At 41.6% G+C, this 7947-nt stretch overlaps 1 long non-coding RNA gene across 2 annotated transcripts; it reads left to right on the forward strand.

The window, feature by feature from the left end:
- The first annotated feature begins 2871 nt into the window (after positions 1–2871).
- On the forward strand, positions 2872–5514 carry LOC121568210. Of its 2 annotated transcripts, none has more exons than XR_006001209.2 (4): positions 2872–3256; positions 3645–3805; positions 4002–4954; positions 5164–5514. It is a non-coding gene; the product is annotated as an uncharacterized LOC121568210 (long non-coding RNA). The 2 variants fall into 2 exon arrangements; XR_006001208.2 differs by having other exon boundaries at positions 5366–5514.
- The last annotated feature ends 2433 nt before the right edge of the window (positions 5515–7947 follow it).

A 7947-nucleotide genomic window follows, 5' to 3' on the forward strand; every position in this document is an offset into this window, starting at 1 on the left:
CCAAATACAATGGGGGAAAAAAAACAAAATAAATATAAGTGTACAGGTGAAAATTCAGGATTGTATGTTGTCATACAAAAAGTAAAGGTTCAACAATAGAATTCTATGCAAATTCCACCTGCATGGTTCAGGGAAAAGCCCATGTAAAGCACTTGTGGTAGGTGGCTTGTAAGATTTTCTGTTCCAACTTCAAACCAAATACTCTTGACAATCTTTTGTACTGTATTCTAGCAGCTCAGCATAACACTCCTTACAGAATCCAACACAATGTCATCTAAAAAATAAGACTCCAACCTTAAGCCACATCTCGTTATGTTGAAACAAAAACAAAGTGTTATCAACTTGATAACTAGATAGACCATACTCACCCATCTAATCACCTCAGGAGATAGGGTGGGTTGATCGGGAATGGGCACAATAATACAAAATAACCAGAATGAAAGGAAATCTACCTTGCATGTTTTGAAAAATCAGGAGACTTCCTCGCACGGAGAACAGTCATACGCCTTGTGTGGGCATCATGTAGTTCCTAAAGGGATACATAAATGTCAATTTTATGACACAGGTTTACTAATCTAACCTGGTACCAGAGAAAGATGAGAATATTTAGCCTTAAATCACTTGTGACGTGCTGAGCTTGGTTTAATTAGAAACCTGGTACAATGGAACCAATGGAATAGTCCCAAAAGGGCCTAGGCTTAATCTGGGTCTGGGAAATCTCCCCTCAAAGTTGTATAAGTAGTTGAGATTTGCATTAGACCAAGATCTGATTCCAGTGCAATGTGCAGTGCCCTAATGATCGGAGTCCTCTGTCTTACATTTTACAAAATATGTTTCAGACAAAAATAATCACATGATACCAAAATCCTTATGTTTAAGCAACTAGCTAGTGTTAGAAATTGCATAATTCAAATCTGGTATTGGAATAAGAGAAAACATAATGAAGAGATATTCAATCCAAGCTAAATTTATTATATGCAAAATGTATGTATGATAAGTATGATGGTTCGTATACGGGCTCACTGAAATACCACGCAGGGCAGACAGAGAACTGACTTCCTCATTACAAATCCTTCCGTAAATACCCTGACAGTTTTAGTTCCCGCTCTCTGCTGGGCCTATCAGGGTAGAGGTTGGGCGTGGTTTAGACTTGCCCAACCTATCGCTGGCGCTCAGGCTGGTCCCAGTCCCTTGGCGCTCCACTGTTGCCAGGCATAAGTTGTTATCATAACAACCTGTAGAGTCATCACCCATAGACACCGTTCCACTGTACTCTAAGTACCTACGTTCAAGGACGGTTCACAAATCACAAAGAGGCAGTGTAGTCTAGTATTTTGAGACACAAGTTCTTATCTCCCCCTACTCCCTAAAACAGCTCCTCACATTAATCACAGCTTGTTAGGTGAAACAATTTATATCAGAACAGTACATACCTTTTATGCTTAATCATTCATTCATTCTTTCTAAGTTAGTCATCAGATCCAGTTATGAGAAAATAGAACCCCACACTAGTTAACATTGTCCATCAAGGCTATTTTACAGCGTGTAGGTGAATTATCTAACTAGCTAACATGTTTGGCATGTTGTACAATTCGGATAGGGAGATCTTGACAGTGGATATATTCTCCAAAGAAACGCTACAACACAAATAATGTTCAAACATTAAAATGTATAGCTACCATTATCTATTGAAGCAAAGTAATTAACTTACCGCGTGAACCCTCGCATGCTGACCAGACCGCTCGTGTGCGTGCGCCACTGCGCACATGTTGATTTTGTCCACCCACACCAGACAATCAGGACAGGCAGGTTGAAATATCAAAACAAACTCTGAACCAACTATATTAATTTGGGGACAGGTCGAAAAGCATTAAACATTTATGGCAATTTAGCTTGCTGTTGCTAGCTAATTTGTCCTGGGATATAAACATTGGGTTGTGTGGGGTTCTATTTTCTAATAATTGGATTTGTATGTGAATGAATAGCTTAGAATGAATGCATTAATGATGAGCATAGGTTTGTACTATACTGATATAAATTGTTTCACATAACAGGCTGTGATTCATGTGTGGAACGTTAGGGACAGATAAGAACTTATGTCTCACAATACCCGAACACTCTCTCTTTGTGATCTGTGAACCGTCCAAGGACGTGTACTGCAAAAGTGCTGACTTTCTGGATAAGTTGCAAAACAACTAGACACCTGGCAACAGGGATGCGCTAAGGGCCTGGGACTAGCCCGTGCGCCAACGGATTGGCTGAGTAAGTCTAAACCACGCTCAGTCTCTACTCTGATTGGCCAGCAGAGAGGTGGGAACTCTCTCTCTGTCAGAGTATTTGAGGAAGAACCTGTAACAATGGATCAGTTCTCTGTCTGCCCTGCGTGGTATTTCAGTGAGCCCGTATACGAACCAACATACTTATCATACATACATTTTGCATATAATAAATTTAGCTTGGATTGAATATCTCTTGATTATGTTTTCTCTTATTCCAATACCAGATTTGAATTACGCAATTTCTAACAGTTGTTATTTTACCTGAAATGCACAAGGTCCTCTACTCCAACAATTAATCCACAGATAAATGGGTAAAACGAGTTTGTTTCTAGTAATCGCTCAGCCTTCAGGATTCTTCTTCTTCTTCTTTGGACTTTATATGGCGGTTGGCAACCAACTTTAACGTGCATTACCACCACCAACTGGACTGGAGTGTGGACCTCAGTTCAGCTTTCAATCACCCACGTGGGAATATGCTCCTAAAAACCAATGAGGAGATGGGAGAGGCGGGACTTGTAGCGCTTCATGCTTCACAAATAGAACTAAGTTCTATTTTAGCGCCTGGATACGCAGACGCTCGTTGAAGCGCGTGAACAGTGTGGCTCGCTTGTGGGTGTGCTGGCAGCATAAAGCAGCTCTTCGATTGTGCATCAAGAAGTCAGCATAGCAAGTTTGTATGAAGGTCTGGTTATTAAATGGGTAAATAGCTTTATCCATTCTCCATTTCATGAATTTATTCACAGGTAAATAGTAATATGCTCTAAACCGCTCTGGTGACAAACTTTGCTGCCATTAATAATTTAGTCATTTAGCAGACGCTCTTATCCAGAGCGACTTACAGTTAGTGAGTGCATACATTTTTCATACTGACCCCCCGTGGGAAACGAACCCACAACCCTGGCGTTGCAAGCGCCATGCTCTACCAACTAAGCTACGGGAGCTACCAATCGTCCACATGGCTGGGAGAACCTATTCAAGTAAGTAAATACATTTCTAAAATGTTTTTTAAAAAACGATGTATTATTAGCTAACTAGCTACAGTGCAGGCCAACTTTACATACGGTATAGCTAGCTAGATAAGTGAATTAAATATCACCAGCTAGCTATCTTGATGTATTTATCATTGTAAAAAACAAACTCCAAATGTATTTGTAGGTAGCTAGCTAACAGCCATGTAGGAGGGTGAAAGGATAGCAGCCCAACTGTCAAAGTGAGAGAGTATTCTATTCAGGATAGGGCAGGTACTTTTGTGTAGTTCCAGTCCCTAGAAGTGAGGACAGGGATAATAGTAACAATATTAACATAATGTTCAATGCTGTATAATTTGAGTATAATTAAGTTTCTTCTGATGTTTTCTGTCCCCAGATACAGAGAGCTGTGAAAGCCTGTCTGCAGATGAAGAGGTCACAATGAAAAGCAGTGGTTCTCAGTCCTGGTCCTGGGGACTCAAAGGGGTGCACATTTTTTTTTTGCCTTAGCACTACACAGCTGGTTCAAATGATCAACTCATCATCAAGCTTCAAGTGGTATTTATGTATTCATTTGTGACACTATCCTTGATATGATCCTGCAGTTGTCACGTGCTACACATGCACGTGTGTGTGCACATGCATCTATCCAATGTTATTATGATTTGTTATAAGATATATTATACTTTAGTAATCCACAATGACCTGGTGATGTAAAAGTATAATAATGACATTATCTTCCATATTCCTACAGATACCTTGCAATTGGAGATTCCTTCAAAACGATTGCCTATAGTTACAAGGTTGGGTGACAAGGGCCATTTGGGACTGCCTCCTGGGGGAATTCAGGCGTGTGAAGGCTACCTGTGTCCTGCATAACTTAATGAGGATGGACACGAGGACCAGGAGGGGATCTGCAGCTCGCCGCCGTGTGCCAGAGGAGAGGTCTGCTGCTCTGCAGGATGTTTCAAGGATGGGGTCCAACAACGCAACAAGAGAGGCAATCAATCCGTGTGCGGGAGATCTTCACCTCCTACTTATTTGAAGAGGGTGTTGTTCCCTGGCAACACCATAGACTACACTATGCATCTACATTGCAATAAGAGTATTCTTCCATTTATTTAGCTATGTCAACTGCAGTTATTAAATGCCCAGTTTCTCTCCCTTTGATTTCTACTTCTCAGGTGAGGGTGCTGTTTAGGTAAGGGTGGTGTCTGTACAAAAACAAAACAGGCTATTTTAAGTCACCCATATTGAAAAAATTTAGAACAATTACACACCCTATAACCCACACCTACACACTCATGTATCAATCTGATTGATGGATTGTTGTGCAGTAAGCAGGCTCAGGTATATAACTGTGGCTCCTTCCACCTTCAAAGAGTAGGCAAGAGGACCAACCATGGAGAATAGTAAGACACTTCATATTTATATTTATATAACTACGCTATATTGTTTGTCCTCATGTCTGTGCATGTTTTTCAGTATAAAGTACTCTGCAGCCACTTAGTGTGGACACCAGGTGAGACCACACACATATTCCTGTTGAACATTGTCTCTTTAACTACCTTCTTTTCTCAATAACAGTCTCTCCTTCACTTCATTCCTCTCCCCCCTTCTCCCTAAATCCTCTAGGTTATATCAGCTGTGTCGGTGAACCCCTGCCGCATCTGAACTGGCTACATAGAGGGCACAGCATGATCAGAGGTGAGAGGTCACTTGGTCGGGTCAACAGGAAGTATTATTAAAGAGATGCTTTACATTGAAATACAGATAGAGATGTAGTAGTCCCAGAGTTAATGATACAAGGTCAGTTTTGCATTTCACCTCCTGATGACTGACAGTGTTAGAATAAAATAAAAACACGAGGCTTAAATCATGCTCTCTCTCTCCATCTCTCGGGTGCCAACCCCAAGTCCCGTCATCACCATCAAACCCGCTCAAAAGATAACATTCGGGCCAACTGGGGGCCCAAGGCTGTTAGGAGACACCGCTAGAGACACTATTATGTAATTGTGATGAACTGAGAGAATATTAGGATAGCACTGTAATTCATTAATCATATGCTGTCTTCCCTGCTCCTCTGTTCTTACCTCTTTCCCTTTCTGTCTTTTACAGTCTTTCTTACACCTCTACCCACCTCCTCTTTCTTCCTCTGTTTTTATAATGCTCACCAGATGTGCATTGAAGTACAGATTGAACTTGTATTTAGAATATAATATTACAATTATAATATTTATAATGCATGTATTATGTATTTATAACACTTGGATAATGAACTTCTTTCAATAAAGTGTTTCACATTCTCTACTGGTTGAAATTAAGTCTCTCATTCGATGAAATACTACACCTATCCTGTTTTCTCAGATCAATGCAGATGAGGGGAGTTAGGTATTGAGATGAACCGGTTTTAGAATATTTACATGATGCATAGGAAGTGTAGTGTAGTGTTTAAATTTTTTTTTATGTTTCTGTATATATGAATTACAAATCAGCCTTTAACTACTTAAATCATGTTTCTGGTCTATTGCATAGTTACAATGTGTAACCATTGATGTCCCAGGACCAGGATTGGTAAACACTGCTTTAGTGTATAATTGTAATATATACATGCAGACACAACATCATTCAAAGAATGGAGTTTGATACTCCTGGTATTGGATATGACTGAAAAAGAATGCCACACAGACATTCATACCTGAACAGCACCTTTATTTGCCAAGGTAGAGTACATGATCAGTGAATATATTCAATGTACAGGCTGCAATGTGGGTATCTCATGCTTGGTAATAACTACATGTATATAACTTTTTCAGTGAGTTACTCAGGTGAGTACCAGCAGATGGTGTCTGGTACTCACCCCATGTGTAGCGTGGTCTTAATAAGTGCAGTCTTCCTCACTGTCCTCCTCAGTGCCGCCACCACTGTCCTCTTCAGTGTCGCCCCCACTGTCCTCTTCAGTGTCGCCCCCACTGTCCTCTGCTTCAGCTTCCTGCATGGTAGATGATGAAGATGCTGCAGATGCACCTCCCTGTCTTTGGTTGAGCCTCCGATTAGCTGTCTCCATCCACAGGTCAACAGCAGGCTTTGGGTCAAATGTCTCTGTGGTCTGCTTTGACAGGTGAATGTGCATCAGGGCTGAGAGACGAGCATGTGACAGACGAGATCTGTACTTGGTTTTTATTATGTTGAGATGTGAGAATCCCCTCTCACAAGCTGCACTGCTTAAAGGCAGTGTAAGAGACAGCTTAACCACCTTGTTGATGTTGGAGTAAGCATCTGGGTTACTTGTATTTACTATTTGGACCAAGTCATACACAGAAGAGGCTCCCAGGCGTTTTCCTGCCTGCTTTAAGCGCATCCATTCTGTCACTGTGGTATCTTTGTCAAGTTGCAAGGTGGCCTCATATTTCTTGAGAATGCTGCAAACTGTTGTGTTTCCAAAACTGGGGAGGTCTTGCATTTCCTGAGGCCATGTTGAAGGATCAAATACTAAGAAATGATCACATGACTTGAGGGAGTCATATCTGATTTCAAACTCTTCAATTAACCCCCTGAGTAAGTGTGTCTTGTCTCTGTCAGAATCAGCATTGGAAACAGTGTGTGCCCTGTGGCTTTCACCATCAAGCAGAAGTGTGAACTGTCCAATGGCCACCATGAGTTCATCCTTACATTCTCCAATGGTCAGCTTTTCCTTCTGAAACCTAATGGATGTGGTCTTCAAAATGTTGCAAATGTCAAGCATGTTTGACAGAAAGCACTGAAAACGCTCTGTGCAGATATGCTGCAAGTCACTGTTATCACTCGTAACCAGTTGCATTTTAATGGCTGGCAATAGTCTTGATATTTTTAACAGTGTTTCATGCCTCCATGCAGACCATCTGATATTATGAAACTTACCCAGTTTCACAAAGGATATCCCATTTTCTTCACATAGCTTATTCAGTGCAGCAGTTTGTTTTGCTCCACCTTTTTGTAAATAAAACTGCAGCAGCTTGACCACAGAGCGATTAAATGTCTCACAGTAAGGAACGTTGCGATCAGCTGATTTCGCGCAATTCTCCAGTGTGTGTGCAGTGCACAGAATGTGCACAAGGGAGTCTCCAACCGCAGCAAGTTGCCGGAGTTTTGGCACAACGCCGTTGTAGATACCTACGTTGACAGCAGCCCTGTCTGTGCACACAGTGACCAACTTTGTTGTCCAGTAATCCAAGCCTGTGTCCTGGAAAAGTCTCACAAGTCCGTCTGTTATGGCCTGCGCAGTTCGGTCAGCACCCAATTCAATCAGTCCAATAATGTCTGAAGTAAACTCTCCGTTGCTGGACACAGACACAATGTAAACGATTTCCTGCTCAGTTATGGTGATGTCCTCAGATCCATCAAAAAGCAGCCCCCAAAATTCAGCAGACTGCAACTTGGCTCGTAACTCCCCGCTGATGGTGTGAGCGATGCTCTGCATGATCCGTGTGCCCCCTTCACGTGAATGATATGCACCTCCGACATTTACTCCTAGCCGCTTCAGTAAAGGAACATCCTCAGAATAGGAAGACATGGGACGTGCGTGTTTAGCTTTATGGAAGGTGAGGAGAAAAATATTAAACAGAGCTTGCCGCTGTTCTTCATTCAGCTTGTCTTGCCATCTGGCAAGTGGGCGACTGGACATTTCTTCTCGGCTAGCTTGTTTATTATTAGCAATGGCT

This window comes from Coregonus clupeaformis, chromosome 6 (genome assembly GCF_020615455.1).
Source record: "Coregonus clupeaformis isolate EN_2021a chromosome 6, ASM2061545v1, whole genome shotgun sequence".
In the NCBI taxonomy this organism is placed as follows: domain Eukaryota; kingdom Metazoa; phylum Chordata; class Actinopteri; order Salmoniformes; family Salmonidae; genus Coregonus; species Coregonus clupeaformis.